Below are 21,733 nucleotides of genomic sequence, written 5' to 3'. Positions count from 1 at the left end.
AATCAGGGAAATGCAAATCAAAACTACACTAAGATATCACCTTACACCTGTTAGAATGGCAAAAATATCCAAAACCAAGAGTGACAAACATTGGAGAGGTTGTAGAGAAAAAGGAACCGTCATACACTGTTGGTGGGGATGCAAACTGGTGCAGCCACTATGGAAAACAGTATGGAGATTCCTCAAAAAGTTAAAAATAGAAATACCTTATGACCCAGCCATCCCACTACTGGGTATCTATCCAAAGAACTTGAAATCAGCAATTCCAAAGTCCCATGCACCCCTATGTTCATCGCAGCATTATTGACAATAGCCAAGACGTGGAAGCAACCTAAGTGCCCAGCAACTGATGATTGGATAAAGAAGATGTGTTATATATATACAATGGAATAATACTCAGCCATAAAAAAAGGATAAAATCATCCCATCCACAACAACATGGATGGACCTTGAGGGTATTATGTTGAGTGAAATAAGTCAGATAGAGAAAGACGAACTCTGTATGACTCCACTCATAGGTGGAAGTTAACATATAGACAAAGAGAACTGATTGGTGGTTACCAGGGAAAAGGGGGGGTGGGGGGAGGGCACAAAGGGGGAAGTGGTGTACCCACAACATGACTAACAATAATGTACAACTGAAGTTTCACAAGGTTGTAAACTATCATAATCTTAATAAAAAGAAAAAAGACGTGAATAATAAGAGTAACGCCCCACTCATAGGGTTGTTATGAGGCTTAGATGAGAGAATACGTATAAAATACTTGGCAGAGCACTTGGTCCTTAGCAAGCCCTTGTAATAATAATAACAAGTAATATTAACGAACTTACATTATCCACAGCATCAGATCTGTTCATGGTCATGGTCAGCTCTTTCTTAGTTATGCACTATAGAAAGACATTTCCATCATCTGTTGGAGAGCACTGCTCTACACTCATATTTAAGTCGAGCTTTTCCACACACTTCACAGAACACACATGGCATCAGTGAAAACTCCTCCTTGAATCAAGTCTCAGGCACACCAATCACCCAGAAATGATTCGTTCATTCAGCAGATGTTTATTCTGCCATGGAACTATGCTCAGAAATAACAACAAGCAATACAGCCAAGCATTACTTCAAACCTTACATAAGAAGACATACAGTATTGCTAAATAGCCTCAGAGAAAAATTGCAATAAAAATAATATAAAGTGTATTGGGATCTAATCAAAATAAGAACTAATGAAATGTACTGAAAAAGAGTGTGCAGTTCAACCCAATGAACAAATCTGCTCTGAATTTTTGTTTTGACTTCTGCCTTTGCAATATGGATCTCTATTCCTCACCCTGCTTCCTCAGAAATGTTAAAAGTGGATGACAGAATGGTCACCCTTTATCTCTGATGCCAAGCAATCGGCTCACTCTGCTCCCCACAATCTGAGCCAATTAATACCAAAAAGTTAGAGATCAAGAAAGGAAGCTTAATGAGATTAGATTAGCTGGCAGACCTGAAGACAGGTGACTAATGTCTCAAAAACCCATCTTCAAGGATTACAGAATCTTGAGGCAGTTATATGGGGAAAATGGGCAGTAAAGAGGGGGTTTAGAAATGGACATGATGGACTCCAGGATCTCTTATTGTTCTTTCCTTCTGTTGACGATGATGAATGTTCTACAGGTGTTCTTTCTTCCTGGAGGCCTTCTCATTCCCTGGGAAAATTCATTAAAACTGTTAAGATCAAAGCTATCAGAATACCTCAGCAGGGGTATGTACACAGGATCAGGGCCAGAAAATCATGAAAGTGTGCAGCCTTTTAAAATGGTCATATGCTAGAAAGATTTCAACTAAGACAGGGTTATTCATTGTAACAAAGTGGCCTCACTCATGGTCACTTACATCTCTTTTCTCTTGCTCATCCACTGGGAGATGTGGAAGCAGGGCTGCCCCCTACTGGAGATGAGGACAACTTGCCAAAATGGCAGAAGCTCTCACCTTAAATACCATCCTCAGGTAAAGACAAAGGAGGATGTTGGGGGTGGGGTGTCAGTTATGGGAGGTTACCACAAAAGTACAGTAAACAAGAGTAAGATTATTATGCAGACTTGAGTCCTCGCCTTCCACATTGGTAAGAGTTTCAAGAGATAAGGACATCCCCCCTTCTTCTTGGTACAGAGAGGGAGACACCTTTACAAATGTAAATGTATCTTAACAAAGGGTAAGTAAATTCTACTTTTCAGAGTTTCTTTCCTGTCTGCAGCTTTTAAAAGTAACCAGCCCAAAATAATCTTCAAGCCAGAGACATATCTTGGGGTGCCCGATTCCAGTCCCCCACATGTGTTAATAATGTCTAATATGATTGCATTTTGATCAGAGAATGCTGTTTGTATTTCTCCTGTTTCATGAATTGTTGAATTCCCTGTGTAACACAGTGTGCACAATTTTCAGGAATGTTCCATGTGCTCCTGAGAAGAAGGTATATTGTGTATTTGAGGGTATAAAGTTATGTATTTATCCATACATTCTGCCTTATTGATTGTGGCCTGTTTTATTTTAGGTCCTTTAAATTTTTAGATATTTTTCTACTCACAATCTGTCTTGTACTGTAAGTAGCATATTAAATCTATTATTTGTGTGCTTTCCTCAATATTAGTGTAGTTCTGCTTTGGGAAGGTGGTCGTTATGGTTTTGGTATGAAAACACTGATAACCATTAAATCTTCATTGTGAAGTTGAACGTTAGTGTAGAGGAGTAAAAGGAAGACATTTTCTCTACCCGCTCTGAATCCTTCTGGCCAGACAACGAATTAAATTCACATGAGACAGAATAACAGGAGAAAATTAAACAAAGCTTTATAACATGTATACATGGGAGAGGCTCAGGCAACATGAGCAACTCGCCAAAATGGCTGAAGCCACCCCCTTAAATATCATCTTCAGCTAAAGACAAAGGAGGATGTTGGGGGTGGGAGGAGTCAGTTGTGTGAGATTACCAGACAAGTACAGTAAACAAGAGTCAGGTTATTATGCAGACTTGAGTCCTTGCCTGCCGAATTGTTAAGAGTTTCTAGAGATAAGGTCCTTCCCCGCTTCTTCCTGGTACAGAGAGGGAGACAGCTTTACAGATGGAGATTTCCTTTACAAATGCAAATGTCTCTTACAAAGGGTAAGTAAATTCTACTTTTCAGAGTTTCTTTCCTGTCTGCAGTTTTTAAAAGTAACCAGCCCAAAATAATCCTCATGCCAAAGAGACATATCTTGGGGTGGCCGATTCCAGTCCCCCACATTAGCATTTTAAAGTGTTTAGTAATTTCTTCCTGAGTTCCACTGCTCACCAGAGTCACAGCCCAGATTCCTCACTGTTAGCATTTGCCTCTGCAACCTGTGACCCACCCGTTATTTTCAACCTTTCTAAATAAATCACTTTGTTTTAGGTGTGGCACTTGTGTGCACCATAGAGTTGGGTTTGCTTTGTGAGTCACTGATAAATTTTTTCTTTAACAGGTGAGTCAATTCCATTTACGTTAACTGATGTGACTGTTATCTTTGGTCTCAAATCTATCATATTACTTTAGATTATATTTACTGTGTGTACAGTGTTACGTATTTACTGTGTTTCTATGTGATCTGTTTCTTTGAATTTTTTTACATTTATTTTTTAGTTGCTTTTTAAAATTGAGGTGAAATTTGTATAACATAAACGAACACTTTCAAAGTGAACAGTTGAATGACATTTAGTACATTTTAAATGTTGTGCAAGCACCACCTCTTCCTGGTCCCAAGATGTGTCATCACCCTCAAAGGAAACCCTAGACCCGTGAAGCAGTTGCCCCCCATTCTGCTCTCCCCCGAGCCCCTGGCCATGACCAATCTGTGTTCTGTCTCCATGGATTTTAAATGGCTTTTTTTGTGTGTGGTAAAATACATATAACATAAAATTCTCCATTTTAATCACTTTTAAGGGTACAATTCAGTGGCATTAATTATGTTTACAGTGTTGTGCGACCATCACCACTATTTCCAAAACTTTTTCATCATCCTAAACGAAAACTCTACACCCATTAATCAATGACTCCTTATCCTCCTCTCCCCCAGCTCCTGTAACCTCTAGTCTACTTTCTGTCTCTATGCTTTTGCCTATTCTAAATACTTCACATAAATGGAGTCATAGAATATATGCCCTTTTGTGTCTGGCTTATCTCACTCAGCATAACGACTTTGAGGTTCACCCATGTTGTAGCACATGTGGGAATGCCATTCCTTTTGATGACTGAATAATATTCCATTGTATGTATGCACCATATTTTGTTTATCATTCATCTCTTGATGTACAATTGGATTTTTCCCACTTTTTGGCTATTGTGAATAACGCTGGTTATTTGCATACAATTATCTGTTTCAGTCTCTGTTTTCAATTATTTTGGGTATATACTTAGGAGTGGAGTTGCTGAGTCATATGGTAATTCTGTGTTTAACCAAAGTGTTTAACCACCAAACTGTTTCCACAGCCCCTGTACCATTTTACATTCCCACCAGCTATTGAAATGCCTCACCAAAAACTGAGGGTTCCAGTTTCTCTATATCCTTGCCAACTCATGTTATTTTCCATGTTTTTGATTATAGCCATCCTATTAGGTTTGAAGTGGCATCTCATTATAGATTTTATTTGCGTTTCCCTAATGACTAATGACATCGAGCATTTTTCATGTGCTTTTGACCATATGAATATCTTCTTTGGAGGCATGTCTAGTCATATCCTTTGCCCATTTTGTTGTTTGGCTTTTTGTTGTTGAGTTGTAGGAGTTCTTTATATATTCTGGATATTAACCCCTTATTAGATATATAATTTGGCAAAATTTTTTTCCCATTCTGTGGGTCATCTTTTCACTCTCTGGATAAAGTATATTTATTTTTATATTTGTGGTATTTAAAAATTTTATTCTACTAGTGTTTTTTATAAAAATAACTCCTCCCTCCTCTTTGCTTACTTTAGTATATTCTATTTGATTTGTCAGACCTAGGTAATATTTTTTTACTCCATTACCTGTGTGACAATTACTATTTTACATTTCCTATTCTCTCTCTCTCCCTCCTCCTAGGTTTTTAGTTTTGTCATTTCTTTGTCAGAATATATGTTTCATCTTTTTCCTCCTCTCTTCCTCCCTTGTCCATATGCTTGTCTTAGTCTTTATATAGAAATAAATTCAGTGCTCACCAACAAATTTTTTGCCGAAATTTCCCTAGTTATCTCTTTGTTGGATGAAGCTATGTCCGAATAGACTTCTGAGGCAGGGTTCCTGAATGTTGTATTTCTAGAATTCTTGCATTTTAAAAATGTTCTCAATGCCTTTGATACTTGAAAGATTATTTGGCTTAAAATAAAATTCCTTGGCTCACATTTTCTTGAGTTTTTAAAGGTATTGCTTTACTTTTGTTTTGGCTTGTATATTGCTGTCAAGAGGTCTAACCCAAGCTGCTGTCCTCTTCTTTATAGACAGCTTGGCCTTTAACCTTGAGAACTAAATAATTTTTCCTTTATCTTTAAAAGTCGTATTGTCTTAATGAGATATGTCTCATAGTTGGCTATTCTGGCTCAATATTTACAGGTCTTTTCAATGTGTAGACTTAGTTCTTTTATTTCGAGAAAGTTTCCTTGGATTATAGTTTTAATGATTAGTGCTGTTCATCTTTTATCCATTTTTCTGGGACTTCAATTATATGTATGTTGAATCTTCTTTGCTTACCTTTTATATCTATCCTACTTTCTCTCTGATCCCTTTTGCCTCTTCTTAATTTCCTTTTCATTGTTTTGGCAATATTTATTCCTCTCCTCAGTGCTCCTTATTATATTTTCAGTCAAATATCTCCCCTGTGCCCCTTGTAAGTTAATCTTAGTTTTTGAGATGATTTTCAATTTCCTCCCTGAGTTTGGTTAACTCTTATTTCTTCCTGTTTTTTGGAAGTTTTATTGATTCCCAAATTTCTTGGAACATTTTGAGATAGGTTTTGTATCTTCATATTTTTGTTCAAGGATATCTTGACATTTGATGTTGGTTGAAAGGTGAGTTTCCCCTGCTCTTCTGGGAGGTGGATAGAGGACTGGACAACTTTGATCAGATTCTCATGTTCTGTTATCTTCTTACATGTATATGTAAGAACTGCCATTTTCTGTTATTTGAAATGCATTTTTTTTTCCTGGACCAGCAATAACATATGATTTTTTAAAAAAGTCAGGAGTAAGGAGTTTGCATGGCTTACTAGGTTTCTCAATTCAAGCATGCCTTCTTCTCTTGCAGTAGAGAGGTTTAATTTCTTTAATAAACGATGCCTTCTGGAGGAAGTGGTGTTAACTGCTTTTGTGATCTCCTTTTGTTTCTATAGGACCCTTAATTTCTACCATGTGCTTCCTCCTTTCCCTTCACAGCCAAGCCTTCTGCTTCTAAGTTCCTCCCCCCTCCCAGAAGTGGTGCTTTCCCCAAATCACCATCTCCCATTCTGAACACTTTCAAGTCCGTTCTTTCTGAGTCCCCATTAACCCGTGCTCTGCTCCACCAGATCTCAGAGCTGCTCTCAGAATTTCTCAATCAGGGTAGGACTTCATCTCTTGGGGGTGATTTTATCTGTATTCTGCCATAACTAGTCAGTCCCATACTATTCTCTTCTCTTTTGTGTGTATTTTCTCTCTGATTCTCTACTTCTATATGGTCTCTATTTATCTCAGATATTCCTTTTCTGACTTACATGCAAATTAAAGTTTTAGTACTCTTTTCTCTTGTAGAGGAAAATATGCTGTAAGCATTTTTTTCCTATTTATTTTTTTATAGAGGCGACACTGGTCTATAATATTAAGTAAATTTCAAATGTACATCATTGTATTTCTACTTTTGTAGAGACTATATCATGTTTACCACCAAAAGTCTAGTTTCCATCCGTCACCATACACATACACTCCTTTACCCTTTCTGCCCTTCCCTCAGCCCCTTCCACTCTGGTAACCACCAATGTGTTCTCTGTATCCATGTGTTTGTTTGTTTATCTTCCACATATGAGTGAAATCACACTGTATTTGTCTTTCTCTGTCTGACTTATTTCACTTAGCATAATACCCACAAAGACCCCTCATATTGTCACAAATGAGAACATTTAATCTTTTTTATGGCTGAGTAGTATTTCATTGTGTATATATACCACATGTTCTTTATCCATTCATCCATCGATGGGTACTTAGATTATTTCCAAGTCTTGGCTATTGTGAATAATGCTGTGATGAACATAGGGGTGTAAATATCTTTTCAAATTAGTGTTTTCATGTTCTTTGGATAAATTCCCAGAAGTGGAATAGCTGAATCAGATAGTTTTTTTTTTTTGATTTTTTGAAGAATCTCCATACTATTTTCCATAGTGGCTACACCAGCTTGCATTCCCACTAGCAGTGTATTAGGGTTCTCTTTTCTCCACATCTTCTCCAACACTTGTTACTTCTTGTCTTTTTGATAATAGCCATTCTGATGGGTGTGAGGTGATATCCACTGTGGGTTTGATTTGCGTTTCCCTATTAGTGATGTTGAACATCTTTTCATGTGCCTATTGGCCATCTGTATATCTTCTTTGGAAAAATGTCTATTCATATCCTCTGCTCATTCTTTGATTGGTTATTTGGTTTTTGTTGTTGAGTTGCATAAGTTCTTTATATATTTTGAATATTAACCCCTTATCGGATATACGATTTGCAAATATCTTCTCCCAGTTGGTAAACTGTCTTTTTGTTTTGTTGATGGTTTCCTTTACTGTGCAGAAGCTTCTTAGTTTGATGTAATCCCATTTGTTTATTTCTTCTATTGTTTCCCTTGCCTACAGAGACATGATATTCATAAAGATATTACTAAGATCAATGTCAAAGCATGTATGATCTATGTTTCCTTCTAGGAGTGTTATGGTTTCAGGTCTTGCATTCAAGTCTTTAATCCATTTTGAGTTAATTTTTGTGTATGGTGTAAGATAATGGTCTACTTTCATTCTTCTGCATGTGGCTGTCCAGTTTTCTCAATACCATTTGTTGAAAAGACTTTCCTTTCTCCATTGTATGTTCTTGGCTACTTTGTCAAAAACTTAGCTGTTTATAAATGTGTGGGTTTATTTCTGGGCTCTTGATTCTGTTCCATTGATCTGTGTCTGTTTTTGTGCCAGTACCATGCCGTTTTGATCACTATAGCTTTGTAGTATATTTTGAAACCAGGGAGTGTGATACCTCCAGCTTTGTTCTTTTTTCTCAGGATTGCTTTGGTTATTCAGGGTCTATTGTTGTTCCACGTAAATTTTAGGATTCTTTGTTCTATTTCTGTGAAGAATGTCATTGGGATTCTGATTGGGATTGCATTGAATCTGTAGATTGCTTTAGGTAATATGGACATTTTAACTGTGTTAATTTTTTCCAATTCATGAGCATGAAATATCTTTCTACTTCTTTGTGACTTGTTTGATGTCTTTCAACAATGTCTTACAGTTTTCAGTGTACAGATCTTTCATCTCCTTGGTTAAATTTATTCCTACATATTTTATTCTTTTTGTTGTGATTGTAAATGGGACTGTATTCTTGGTTTCTCTTTCTGCTAGTTCATGGGTAATGTGCAGAAACACAACAGATTTTTGTATGTTGATTTTGTACCCTGCAACTTGACTGTATTTATTGTTTCTAATAGTTTTTCAGTGGATTCTTTAGGGTTTTCCATATATAATATGATGTCATCCACCAATAGTGACAATTTTACTTCTTCCTTTCCAGTTTGGATTCCTTTTATTTATTTTTCTTGCCTAATTGCTCTGGCTAGGAATTCCAATACTATGTTGAATAAGAGTTGCAAGAGTGGGCATCCTTGTCTTGTTCCTATTCTTTAGGGGATAACTTTCTATTTTTCACCATTGAGTATGATGTTAGCTGTGGGAGTAGGCATGTTTTTAATGATAGTTTTACTTGAAGTCCTTTGTAATTTGTATGGTTTTTCTAGAATGTGTATATGTATTCTAATTTAGACTGCTGCCATTATCCCTTGAGAACTAGGAAATCTCTATATCTCAGATCCTTTATCTTAAAATAAGCATTTCCAGGCTTACCTCTCAGTGTTATTTTCAGGATCAAAAGAGGTAATGCATACAGAATTCCTAACCTAGTACATGGCACATATCAAGTGCTCAGCAAATTTTACTTCTTGTTGTTGTTGGGGTTTTTTTGTTGTTTGGATTCACGTTCTGAGTCTTCCCCACATTGGCTACTTTCACAGTATCCTCATGCATCAAGAATCTCCAGGGAGGTAAAGTCTGAGTTTTAGTTCTAGATCATTTTTCGTAGCACATGTGCTAGCCCTATTTTCCCTTCCTAATTCTGCTTGAGTTTGACAAGCAGTGACTTCTACCATTTCTAGAAATATATTTTTTGATATTCCAATATTTTTCCACTGAGGATAAATGCTTCTTCAAAAGCAATTAATCATAAATGCAGATGGAGCAGTAACGGATACAAGTGCCTGTGGGTCCCAGCAAGGGGGCTGGGATGCTGGCTCCACCTCTCACTCTGCCTGAGCTGCCTGCATGTGGTCCTTGTGCCATTTGGTATTTTATACAAGTCACTTTTCCAAACTGAGCTGTTTTCCCTTTCTTCCACTTTGCATTTTTTATCGCCTTTTTCCTGATGCCTCATCCTTCTCTTCCTCTCTCTCCCCATCGTTACCCTCTGCCCTCTCTTGCACCCTCCACCACAAATAAGTGATTGCTCTACAGTGTGTTACTTGAATGAACAGCTTATATTTAGAATATCCCTCCTCCAAGATTGCAGTTAACATACGCCCTCTCGTTCAGTTTCCACCTCTTTTTCTAACTGTCTTTGCTAAAGCATCACTGCCTCAGGTACAAACTATATAGCATGTAATGTATTCTGGCTAAATGATTCAGTAGGATGGGGCACTGGGAAACAGTTGCCCTTGGACCTCGAGCCTTTATTGAACAATGCTGGTTCTTACATTACTCTTCAGACAATGACATATACTATGCAAGGAGCAATTGTGGCAGCACAGAAATAAAGAATACTCAATTATTATTGCTCAGGAATCATTCCAGTCCAACTTCCTGACTCTAGAGCAAGAACTGTTCTTTGCGTCTGTATTTCCCCAGTACTTAAGAGAGTGCCTACCGTGCATAGAGTTCTTGGGCAATCTGGTTGGCTGAACAACGGCCTCCAAAGGTATCCTGGTCCTAACCCCTGAACCTCTGAATGTCACTTCATTTGTCAGAAGGGACTTTGAAGATGTGATTAAGTTAAGGATCTGGAGGTGGGGAGATTATACTGGAATATCTGGGGGGGCCCAATATAATCACAGGGATCTGTGTAAGGGGGAGGCAGGAGATCAGAGAGGAAGTAGGAGATGTGTCGACAGACACAAGAGGGTCGGAGTGATTGAGGAAGGAGTCACAAACTGAGGAATGCAAGTGGCCTCCAGAAGCTAGAAAGGCAGGGAGATGGATTCTTCCCAAGAGCCTCTGGAAGGAACCTGCCCTGCCAACACCTTGACTTTAGCCCATTGAAACTAATTTGAACTTCCAGCTTCCAGAACTGTAAGACAAGAAATTCGTGTTGTTTTAGCCACTACATTTTTGGTAATTTGTTACAGGAGCAGAAAGAAACTAATACAGACAATGTTAGTTACCTGTTTACAAAATTTATTTACTCTTCACTAAACATTTAACTCCAGCAGAGTTAAGGGACTCATCCACGCTCACAGGGATGGTTATGGACAAAGTGTTGATTAGCACTAGCGGGACTGTATATATCATTTAGCTTTTGATGCATAACAAATAACCCAGAACTTAGTGGTTTAAAACAATGAACATTCATTTAGCTAACAATTCTGCAGATCATGAGTTTAAGCTAGGCTCACCTAGGGGTTTCTGTTGTTGGCTGAGCTCATCCCTCTGTCTGCAGTCCGTTATCGGGTCATCTGGGGCTTGGCTGGTCTGTAATGTCCTCAGTTGGTAGGATTTCTTTCTGCTCCACTTGATCTCTCGTCCTCCAGCCGCAAAGGCATGTTCTCCTGGCAGCTGGGCAGAGCTCCAAGAGAATCGGTGAAGAAACGCAAGGTATGCCGAGGCCTGGGCCTGGAAGTGGAGCATCGTGTCCACTGTGTTTTATTGGTTAAAGCCAAGTCACAAGCATAAGAGGAGTCCAGATTCAAGGAGGGGGAAAGGATTCCACTTTTGGATGAAGAAGCTGAAGAGTCACTTTGGAAAGGATATTGGCACAGCGAGGAGTGGTTGTCTTTGCAATGTCCCCGATCATATAATTTACATCATAAGCTAGGTCACTTTTGAAAATGAAAGGGAATGCTTTTAAGAATGACATCAAGACAATGAATATAAACCAGAACTGCCCATTCTTCCTGACTCCCAACCCAAGCCTCCTTTTACTTCCCCCGTGCTGCCTTATGACACTAAGAAGAAGCCACTGAAACTGGCAGAGGACAGACCTCAAATCTGAATCCAAGCCAAAGACCAGCGTGAATGATATCCCTGGTGTCCAGGTAAATGCCCGTGAAGAATTTGTTTTCCCGTTTCTCCCTATAACCCAAGTGTCTTCTCCTTTAAATCTCTTCCCTGGGACCTCTTGCACATCTGAATTGTCATCAAAGTACAATTGTCAGTAAAGACTGCTCTCAATTTGGCTCTTGTGCTGGCTGTGCAGATGTGTGTGTGTCTGTGTCTGTGTTTAATGTGAACATACACTTTATAAATATAAAAATGAAATGAAAATAATTTCCTGAGCCCAACTGAAGCTTTTCATGGATGTATAAAGCTCACCTCTGGGACTTTAAACCTTGTCATAGATTTCTGTTGACCTGACTGTAGAGAATCTGGCCTCCTTTTCTAACCCTGCCAAGCCTTCCAAAAGCTTATTTCAAAAGCTTGTTTTATAGCTTGCTTTATAAAAAGCTCTATTTTTTCTTCAAATAATATAGTATTTTTAAAACACGGAGAATTTTTCCATAAACTTTAGAAATTTTTGTACTATTGTTTGAAGTCATAAGCTAGGGCATTTTGGAATTTATTTAAAAACCTAGAAATCCTAATGTATGTGTGGTGGCTTTTTAATACAGGCCAGCAGGCAGGCCATTCTTGGAGAGGCCGTTCGGCTGAGAGGATCTGATTTGTTGGGTCCACCACTTCTTTCAACATGCGCAGATCGGATTTCTGGATAGCACCCAATTTCCCCCTCACTTAAATCTGGAGATCTCTGCTTGGCTTTACGGCCCCCTAGAACCAGGCCCATACCTACTTGGCCAGCCTTTTCCTTGCAGCTCTGAGACAGGCAATCTGTCAGCCCGTTAGGCTGATTCTCCTGCTTTCCCTCATATGCAATTCCTGAGAAACCCATCTCCTCTTTCCTCTGTTGGTGGAAGACAGAGAAGAGTGCAGATGACAGTGACAAGGGTGACCACTGCCAAATCATCACTGGGTGAAATGAGGTGGGCAGCATGTGTCTTCACACACAGATGCCTATTGTCCCCTTTCGAAGCAGCTGGCACAGGAAGCCACACTCTGCAGTAAGGGAGGACCTCAACTTTGCCCAACCTGCCCTCTGTAGGATTGTGCACTAGCCATCCCCAGGGCTGGGCCTACGCCTTAATTGTATCTGTGACTCATCAGCTCCCTTCTTACCCTCTGCCTCACCTCGTGCTCCTGCCAAACTATAAGGATCATCACCACCTATTCCTCAAAAGCTTGTTTTTGCACTCAAAGTGTAATCCACATACAAAAAGTGCAGACATCATAAATGTACAAGTCAATGAATTGTTACGAACTGAGCCCAGCTGTATAGCCAGCACCCACATTGACAGACAGGATATTACTGGTATCTCAGGAACCCCTCATATTTCCTCCCAGTCTCTATTACTCCACCTCCAAAAATAAACACTCTCCTGATTTCTAATACTATAGATTAGTTTTGTCTGTTTTTGAAGTTTATAATGGGAAATCACATGATATGTACTCTTCTATGTCTACCTTCTTTTGCTCAATATTATGTTCATGAGACTCAGCCATGTTGTGTGTAGTTGTAGATGGTCCATTGTCTTTGCTTTATAATATTCCTTTGTGTAACTATACCACAACAAATTTACTCATTTTTCTATTAATGAGCATTGTTGGTTTAGGATCATGGTGAAAAGTGCTGCTATGAGCATTCTCATGCATGCTTTTTGTGAGCATCCATATGCGTTTCCATTGGGTACATGCCTAGGAGTGGAATTGCTGGGCACGCTAAGTTTTGCAGAGACTGCCGATAGTGTTCTCGGGTGGTCCTGCCAGCTACATTTACACTCCCACAGGTAGTGTGTGAGAGTTCATTTGCTCCACATCTCATTAACATTGGATATTTTCTACGTTTTTATTTCAACCATTCTGAGGAGTGTGTAGTGGTATGACATTGTGGTTTTAATTTTAATTTCCTTGTTGACTGATGAATTTGGAGGATTGGGTTTTGTAAGTCCACACCTCAGTGTTCCAAAGGGTCCCACGGAACCCCAGATGGTCTGTTACAGAGGCCTGGCGCTTGCCTGCTCTCTGTTGTGTTGGGGACAGTCTCATGGGAGGGGGGGGGGGCGCTGATCAGCCAGGTTTGGCTGTGGTTGGGGAAAACCTATGCCCAGCCCAACTCTAAGAACTAGCACACTTCAGACAGCCCTTGAACCTTAAAGCCCCTCACAGTGGGCCACTATCCTTGTGACAGAGGAGCAGGCCTACGGAAGACCAGGGGCAATTCCAGAGAGATACTGGCTATATGCAGCTCCTGCTCCCGCTCCTTACCCTCCAAGAGAGTCGTGTGGACAAGAGAGAGCCAACTCCTAACGGAAACAATTGGCAATGTAGCATCTGCTACCTCTCTGGAAACATACAAGTTTATCTTCCGAGTTTGAGCCATAAGACTTTCCTGTTATGTGGCCTCAGATAAGTTGCCTGACATTCTTCCTCATTTTGCAGAGAAGAAACCAAGCCCAGAGAAATGACTCCATTTAGTTCTCTCAATAATCCCACGAAGTAAGTGCTATTATCATAAGTACTTGGCAGTCAGATCTTCATTGGAGTACAGATCTTCCTTGACATTCGATGGAATTATGTCCAGGTAACCCATCCTTAAAATCCTAGCCTCGCTTACCTCAAATGTGCTCAGAACACTTACATTAGCCTGCAGTTGGGCAAAGTCACCTCACACAAAGCCTCTTGTATAACGAAGTGTTGAATGTCTCATGATATTGACTGAACACGGTACTGAAAGTGACAAACAGAATGGTTGTCGGGGGACAGAATGGTTGCAAGTGTATCAGTTTTTCACCCTGGTGAGTGTGGGGCTGACGGGAGCTGCTGCTCACTGCCGCTGCCCCACATCATGAGAGAAGATCGTCCCACATCTTGCTAGCCTGGGAAAAGATCAAAATTGAAAATTCGAAGTATGGTTTCTACTGAATGCATATCCCTTTCGCACCATCATAAAGTCATAGAATTGTAAGTGGAACGGTTGTAAGTTGGGGACCATCTGTAATTGTTGTTATTCCAACAGGACTGCCAGTGCTCAAAACTGTGTTGGTACTCCTCGTTTGAAGATGGATGAACACACTGAATAACCATCTTTTTGTCTTGTCTTTTTGCAAGAGAAACTTGAAGTGTGAGACTGTTTTCTTGGATGGGCCAAAAAAGGTCTTCCTTTTTCACCTTCCCCTTCTCACCTACCACCTACCTTGGTTTCCAAGAAGACTGCTCTGGACAGTGACTCTCATTTGGGTGTTTAATTTCTGTGTGTCCTTGGGAAAAAGCGCCAGCCTTCCCCTTACTAGGTAAAGACGTCTTATCTAGAAGCAGAGGGGTCATAACCTTACCTGATGTCCTGTTCAGTTGTCTTGTTCTCCTTCAAATTGCCCTCCCCCCTTTCTTGGCCTGCTTTAGCTGTGTGTACCTGTGAGAGCAGAGCCCTTTCTTGCTGGTGAAGCCCTCACAGACCACTCTTTTTCCCTAACATCTGCGCTTAAGGATTTGGTTGGAACAATTAGCTCCCAAAGGACTTCTGTCCTGAGTAGACTGTCTCCTTGTTTCCTGGGTGTTTGTCTTCTCCACAGCCGACAAGAAGATTCTAAACTCTGTGAGGGCTGCTGTGTCTCCCTCAACCATGTCTCTACACAGGTCACAGACTCAACACTTTCTTACTGATTCTTTCAGTTGTATTCTTAATCATATGAATTAAAACATTTAACTATTTTAATACCTGTTCCTTTGGTGTGATCATTTTCGTGTGTGCACTGCTGACGTTTTTCTTAAATAAAATCTTTGCGGGTACTAGGGAGCAGGGACCTCAATGGGAAGGAGGGCTCTACAGTAGTTAGATGCTGTCTACATTTTCCCTTTCACTCTTGGCACAATTCTGATTGCCTCACATTTCTCTGGATATCTTCTTCCATGTTCATGTTTAGAAGTCCCTAAAGTGGAACTTAGTAGCTACTTTGCAGATCTTCAACTGTCCTGTGGCTTCTGGAGACCAGCACGTTTACACTGGATGGAGTCAATTCACGAAACTGTCAAAATTTATGGCTCTATTGAAAATGTAAGCACTCTTCCCCAGCTCTCTAGAACCTTAACCAAAGATGCTAATATTGACCTGATGTGCTTTGTGCATGATCTTTGCCATCAGGATAAAGTGCTCATGAGCAAAATATTTGCCAAAATGTGGGAAGAACCAGGAGGAAAGGCAAGGTCTAGATTATTTACAAGTCCAGCCCACAGCTTCAGCTCCTGGAGGGTTGAAAGCTAACCTCTTTACCTCTATATTTTTCCCTTACCTTCAGTAATTTTTGCCATTTTTCAAAGACATAAACCCCAGTGAAGCCCATGGCGACTGGGAAGGTTCTGTCTCCCTGAGCATATTTCTTGCAAGAAAGCGCGCCTGGCGCTGGGGCCTCAGACATCGCTCCTCCGCTCCCCCCACCCCTTTCCAGGCAGCAGTTTCATTTCTCTTCAGTTTGTCCTTTGGCTTTTGCTCTTCTTTATCAATGTCAATTTTCCTTGCACTGAACATATTAAAATTTAATGGTCACAGAATCTTAGTCCATGACACACTAAAGCTTTCCTGAGAACTTCATTTCCCTCTGTCATTGAAGAGGCCATTCTCAAAGTCACCCTGAGCCTTGAATAATTCCCACATAATGGTACTTGGTTCTATTTGCACATTGTGATTTTTGTTCTTCACAGACTCCCTGATTATGTTGTCTTTGGGCTAATATCATTACTATAATATGGGGAAAAAAATTTAATTTTCTCATTGATGAAGAGGCCAATTCTGTAGAATGAATACTTGATAAATCAAGCCTCCTTCACTGCACCCGAACCCACCCCATCCCTTCTCATCTTTCTCTGTTTCTTATCAAGCGGCTTCCAAGGAGAGAGAAAGGGAGTGAGCGAGCTAAGTGCTGGGCTTTGCTTTTCTGAGTACAATATGGCAGTTGGAGCAAGAGCTGCATTTAAGGGTGATCTGAGAAACTATATGGGGCATTAAAGGAAAAAATATTCTACGACACTTGTTAAAGATAATAAGGCAGACTTTATTCAGGGCCATTGCAATAGGGGTAGGAAACACTGCAATGGACTTTCCAGCCAGGGAGAGAGGTTGGGCTTAACTCCAAATTCAGCATGAACAAGTGGGAATTTATAGCAAAGGAGAGAGTGGGTCAGTGGATGGAAATCACTAAGAGGAAACATTAGGGATGAGGGGGGATTCTGGCTAAACCAACCCGACAAGATTCTCTGCTGAAGACAGGTCCAGGTACTCAGACTTGACCTGCTGGGGAAGGGGAAGTGGGGGAAGGGGAAGGGGGAAAGGAGGAGGAGGAGGAGGAAACTGATCAGATATTGAGGCTCACGTGTTCTTGCCAACACTGGATTTTACAAGGAAGTGCACAGACAGGCCTCGGAGAAGGTTCAGGAGCCTGGCTAAAGTTTGAAGCTTTGGCAGTGGCAGGGAAGAGAGAAAGAAATGGGGTAGGTTTTAGTAAAAAGGCTCTTCAGGAAATAAAGAGAGATGTTGAAAGAAAAAAATGCATGAAGTTTTGCTCTATGATATGTGGTATAAACCCTCATTTAATTTCCCCTTGAAATCTCTAGTTTAGCTTTCTTGACTAATGTGGGGCAGAGTTGGACACCTTTGGAAGGGAAATGATTTGGTGCTGGGCGTTTCTTCAAGGTGGGCACAGAGCATGAGCCAAGAACAACCAACCCCCTTCCCCCAGTTAGGTTAAAACTGCCTCCCTCAACATGTGACCAAAGCATCAAGTCCTCTGAGATGCAGGCGTTTGTCTGAGATGAGACCCTCATCTCCTCGGAGCCTCGCCCACACAGGGAGGGTTGAGAGCACGAACTTCCCTCAAGCCTGACACGTGTGGGTGACAGGTGCCATGTCTGGTGTTTCTAAAAGGCTCCCAATAAAGGATGCTTGTGACATGATGCTTTGCTTATCAGACATGAATCACATATTTTCTAGTTATGCCCAAATGGTTGGATTTGATTCACATGCTCTTCCTGTTACTTGCTCTTTAACAGTTCGGCATGTGCTGACAAAATGAAAAATGAAAAATCCTAGTGCAGTGATGTCCAGTTGAGTTCTGACCTCGATTTCAGTCTCACATACACAGAGGCACCTAAAAACTGAGAACAAGAGGCCACCACGGCTGGGAGGGCAGAGGGTTGTGTTATTTGCACCCATTTCTTGAGAATCTCAGGAGGCCACCACCTTCCCTGTGTCCTCATCAACTCCAGGCAGGGAGAACGTCCCCGGCACCCGGGGCAGGGAGCAGCTGTCAGAGGTGGCGGTCTTCCTGGTGAGCCCACACCTCTGCTTGGGGCACTGCAGGCTGAGAAGGAAGGTGAGGAGTCCAGCCGTGACGCTGCTGCTCCCAAGAGCGGGCCGCTGGGCCCAGCTGGCCTCGGCCGCCACCGCTCGCTCTCTCTCACTCTCTTGGCAACAAAGCTTGGTTTACTGTGAGAGGAAATGAGGAAGTCAGCTTGGAATTAAAAGATCTAAACCAAATAGTCATCTTGGAAGGGCCAGGTCAAAGACTCCTCTGGAAATATTAGGTTGATCCATATGAGGCTGCCAAACCTGGCCATTTTTTGACCTATGAAAATAACAATTTCATATGGTTTAATCTTATATGATGATTCTCCTTCATGGCTTCCCGCTGCACATGGAATGAAGACCAGGAGCCCTGTGCCCCCTGTCCTGCCTCGGGTCTCATGGTGTTCTCCTCATAGACTTTCAGAACCGCTGTTCTCTGAGCAATCCCTCCACCTCTGGTCTTACTCTGTGCCCTCTGAACGTCACTCCTGGAGACCCCTTCCCTTCACCAAGCTACTCATCCTCCAGACATTTGTTCAAATATCGGTTCCACAGGAAGCCTTTCCTGATCGGATTCTCCTGCGTTCTCCTTGTTCTGAGTGCCTTGAGGGGCATGATCTCAGCTGGTATCTACACATCAGCTTTGGTGTTGGACATTGGCCTCTCGAACAAGGGGCCCTGAGTTGAAGGGCGTGGCAGCCCCTCCCTCTGACTCAGTGTGCAGATGCTTTGCCTTTTGCACAAATGTTTGAAGATACCATATGGACGTAATGATTGGTGTGACCCTATGATGAGGAATTTTGATTCCTCAGTCCAATAGGCACCTTGACAACAGTCCTCAGATGGTGAGACTCAAAGAAAAAGGAATCAGAGGGCTCTGCCTTTTCTCTTCCTTCATCACCTCGTCCCACCACTAGCAGGCCTCTGCCCTCAGATGCACGTCCGCATGTGTGCTTCTGGTGACCCTCACTGGACTACAGGTTCCAGCGGCAGGAAGTTTGCCAGTCACTCTACCTGCCGTGTGGAGGATACAATGGTTCAGTACAGTGACACAGTAGAGATTCATCAAATATCTGGGAATGAATGAATAAATGAATGAATGAAACCTCAAAGCAGAAGGAGTAAAAAGCTTTTCCGGTTTCAGGCTTGAAATCCCCTTACCCTGTGGAAAGTTCACTAGCCCCAAGGGCCGCACAATTCACCTTCTCCCAGCTCAGCAGCCTCCTGCTGGCTCTTTTCTTCCCGACTCTCAGGGGCCAGCACAGGACAAGTGTGGAAGTCCTTGAATACACTTTCTTTCCTTCCTGGAAAAAGCCATCCAGGGACCCTCCAGGGACCTCCCTCTCCATTCTTGTTTCCACTTGTTCACAACTGAGACGCTATCTTGTGGTGACTGACATGACAGCCACTTAAACTCCAGTCAGTGACCTGCCATTCTAGGTCTTAGCTGAAAACTCATTCTTCTTTCTTCTGTGACCCATTCAAGAGAGTCCTCTCCTGTATCAGTTGTCTATTGCCACAACAATGCGGCATTACAAACAACAACAAACACAAATGCCTTATGACAATAAGCATTTGTTCGCCTCTCGATTCTGTGGGTTGGATGGGTGCTGCTTGTCTGGGCTGGGCGTGGCTGATTTCAGCTGGGCTGGCTCGTGCCTCTACTGTTGCCTGGGGGGCCGGATGTCTGGGCTGATTCTATCAGCTCTGCTCCACATGGTCTTTTCTCTAGCAGGCTGCCCTGGCCTTGTTCACATGCCACTGCAGGGGTTCAAGAGGAAATGTGGAAGTTGTAAGGTCACTTGTGGTCTGGGCTCAGAACTGGCTGGCAACCTGTCGTTACCCCATATTCCATTGACTGACACAAGTCACAGGGCCAGCTCAGATTCAAGAGTTGAGATGCAGACTTTACCCTTGATGGGAGGAGTTGCAGAGTCACATTGCAAAGGGGGTGATTCAGGGAAGCGTGAAGAATTGGGGCCACTGTGCCTTCAGATGTCCACACGTCCCCATATGCAGGGAAGCTGCCTTAGAAGCCCAGTCATCAGAATGATCTCAACCAGCTGAATAATCAAGATGAGCTTCAGTCTGTCTCAGGAAAGTCCTGAGATTCCCCTAGGCATTTAGATATAAATAAGGCAGGAGCTAAATTTGGGGTAGAGTGAGCTGAACTCTGTCCCCAAGACCCCTTGTGTGTGTGAGACCACGATGTAGGTAACACTGTGATTTAGCATCTGTCTGGCATTTTACCCGTTGCCCCCGAGGTGAATGTTTTAATATGAAATTGGTGTTTTAATTGATCAAATTTCCATCTCCCTTTCAAAAATTTCAGGTAGAATTAATGACTTATGACTATGATCCAGGCTACACAGGGGGTTTAGTGTCCAGGGCAGTGTCCTGTCTGACATCCCAGTGGAAATTTGAGGGCCAGGCTCTGTGGTGTGAGTTTATTGCAGGGCATGGAAGGGCCCGCTAGTAAGTGGGGGCCTTCTTCACCATCCTTCCCCCGGAAGGGCAATCCCCTTACGGGCATTGGCCCACTAATTAGCACTTGGCTTCTCAGAGGGCCCTGGATTAGGCCCTGACTTTGCCTAACTTTATTTTGAAAAGGAAAGGGCTTCAGGATTTGGGTCGCATTTTTTTGGGTTCCTCTGATTCTTCAGTTGAGAAGACAGTAACCTTCAGCTACTGGGCACCTAACACCCTCATCTGTGACAGCAAGGGGACCAGGGGCGGATGGTGACTGGGCAGCAGGAGAGATTCTTCCCTGGAAGCCTGATGTACAGCCCAGGGGTGCTGGGGAGGCCTCCGTCCCATCCCCCAGCCACAGACTCAAGTGGAATCCGCTCTTTCTAGTCTCTAATTGGGTGATCCTAGGTAAGATTCTTAGCTTTTCTTAGCTATAGTTTTCTGTAAAATGGAGACAACCCACCCATAGTTGCCTTCCAGGATTTTGTAGGGATTAGAAATAATATAAGCAAGTTACCGACACATAGTACATGAGCAATACATGCATAGTGGCCAATTCATAATAATAAAAAGGCCACACCTCTAATTCCAGGTGCAGCTGGGGTGTGACAGGAAGACCCTGTGACCTTTGGGGTTGTAATTCAAAGCACCCCCCTCCCACGCCTCTCCTCTGATGTCCTGCTGTCAGACTTTGTCTAAAACTTCTCTTGATTGTTTGAGGCCTTGCTTCTGCTTAAAGCTCCTACTGAAATACCCAGGCAAGGGGACAGCAGACAGGGGATCTGTGCTGCCTTCACTGCCAGCACTTAGCCCAGACTGCCTGGCACAGCTCAAGGGTGAGGCCCAGGACGAAGCGTGGGGCTGAGGGCTCTGCTGCTGAGTAACGAAGGGAGGGGAGAGGGGCGGGTTGCAGGCAGCAGGGAGGAGTCTCTGCGCCTTTCCTCGTTCTGTGGAGATAGCGCAGAAGTGGGGCTGTAAGAAGGAAATTTCCCAGACAGCCCTAGCCAGGTCGCTGTACCTTAACTGTTTTTTTCTAACCACTGATTCCTGGAGAGAAAACTTTCCCAGATCCAGATCTTGAAGAGTATTATTAATTTCTTATTTCTAAAGTTAACTGGCTTGAGTGGCAGGGGGCAACTATAAGAGTATCAGGAGAGAGTTCCTTTCCAGGCTGGACTGGTTCTGTATCTTGACTGTGGTGGTGGCTACACACATCTTGACATGTGATAAAATTGTGTAGAACCATACACACACACACACACACACACAAATGAGTGCATACGAAACTGGTAAAATCTGGATAAGGTCTCCAGTCTGGTGAGCAGTATTCTACCAATGGATCATAGATCTATTGTATAGTTACCACTG

The 21,733-nt window shown here is 42.1% G+C and overlaps 1 long non-coding RNA gene across 1 annotated transcript; it reads left to right on the top strand.

Annotated features, from left to right (window-relative positions):
• The first annotated feature begins 619 nt into the window (after positions 1 to 619).
• On the top strand, positions 620 to 15,243 carry LOC139042292 (uncharacterized). Its single transcript, XR_011498848.1, has 3 exons — positions 620 to 11,546; positions 14,002 to 14,143; positions 14,579 to 15,243. It is a non-coding gene; the product is annotated as an uncharacterized lncRNA (long non-coding RNA).
• Positions 15,244 to 21,733: the final 6,490 nt, after the last annotated feature.

This window comes from Equus asinus, chromosome 27, assembly GCF_041296235.1.
Source record: "Equus asinus isolate D_3611 breed Donkey chromosome 27, EquAss-T2T_v2, whole genome shotgun sequence".
Taxonomy (NCBI): domain Eukaryota; kingdom Metazoa; phylum Chordata; class Mammalia; order Perissodactyla; family Equidae; genus Equus; species Equus asinus.
Note: the sequence above shows the minus strand (reverse complement) of the source record. Positions and strands in the feature narration are given on the sequence as shown.